This window comes from Tupaia chinensis, unplaced genomic scaffold, assembly GCF_000334495.1.
Source record: "Tupaia chinensis unplaced genomic scaffold, TupChi_1.0 Scaffold000539_1, whole genome shotgun sequence".
Classification (NCBI taxonomy): Eukaryota; Metazoa; Chordata; class Mammalia; order Scandentia; family Tupaiidae; genus Tupaia; species Tupaia belangeri.
The window spans coordinates 3,241,517-3,243,126 of NW_006160052.1; positions in this window are offsets into that span (position 1 = coordinate 3,241,517).

Sequence of the window (1,610 nt, forward strand, 5' to 3'; positions counted from 1 at the left end):
TTTCCCTCACTTGTGCATACTCTAGGATAAATCATGTGGAAGAAATGTATAAAAAGAATTAGCAACGCAATTTAAAAAATTTGTCCCCACTCACATCCGTCTTTTACGAGCAAAATTTTGAGAGTCACGCATACCCTCTCCGCTTTACCTTGTTAGCTTTGGACAGTTTGCCAAACCACTTCCTGTCCATCGTGTGGCTTGACCGTCACGAGTACCTGAGAGCTTGGTCTGGATGGGTCTTCACTTTACAGACGAGGAGACTTGAGTTCTAGCGAATCATCTAGTTACACGCTTTAGGACAGTAGAAGTTTCGGGGCCATGGCCTCAACTTTATTTCCTTATTCATACCAATTGCCTCCTGGCTCCGGGCGAGGTATGCGTCAGGGCCTTGGATGAGTGCCTGCGGCCCTTGAGGACGAGGACGCTTCGGGCTGGCGGCACACCCTGAGGCAGGTGTGGAGGTGGAGATCAGGGCAGAGGTAATGCCACGTTGGAACCAGCGAGTCCATCTCTGAATGCCTGGCTGGCTCGGCTGGACATGAGCTGTGAGAGTCTGAGCAGACAGTTGTCAGAACATCAGTTACAGTTCCAAGGAGTCAAATCGTTCCCCGACGATGCAGTCAGGATGAATGTGGGCGTAATATCTCCAAACTCTCCCTGCCAAGCGGGTGGTGTGCATTGGAGAGATCACCAGACCAACCTTGAGATCTCGAGGTGGACAGGCAGGTGTGGCACAGGAGGGCTGCCCGTGAGGGTGCACGTGTGCACAGTGGTTGGGGCTCAGCTACCGCTCACGGGGGGGACAACGGCATCCGATGCTGAGGACTCCCGGCCGAGACGGTCAGGGACATCAGCTGCTGCTGTACTCTTTTTTAATTATTTATTTACTTTTAAATTTGCTAGAAGGCACATGTGCTTGACAGAGAGAGAGACAGAGAGAGAAATGCTTTTTGGGGTGCTATGGGGCCAGACTGAGGGGCTGCATTCCGGGAAGGCAGTTTTAAAGATGAATCACTTCATTTCTCCCACTTTCCCATGGGAAAGAAGCAGCAGCAGTGCATGGCCAGCTCCATGGCACCCCTCCACCCCACAGGGAATGGTCACGCCGCCGTCCCTTCCCTTCCATCCCTCCCTCCTGTCGGGATTGGGCTCTCATGCACATGTGTCTGCTATGTTTCTCAGGCTGCCGGGTCTGGGACTTAAATGTGGGATCCAGACGCCTTAACCACCATGCCACTGGCTGGGCTGCTGCCCCACCCCTTTTTAATGATAAAGAATTATATATTTAATTTTATTTGTTCATTCATTTACATTTGACAGAGAGAGACAGAGAGAAAGACTGACCAGAGAGCAACAGAGCAAGAGAAAGAGACAGGGGATCAGCAGTTAGCATAATGGCTATGTCGCTGGACTCTCACGTAGTCGACCGCGATTCAAGTCCTGGACCTGGTGGCTTAAAACTCACGCCGGGTGCGTGTGCGTGTGTGCCCAAGATCCCGAGAGGAAAATGGAGGAGAAGGGATTGCGGCATGGCCATCCCCCCGGGGGGTGATTTCTCACTTTCTGTCTCTCTGTCTCTCTCTGTCTGTCTGGTGAGTGCACGTGCCCTA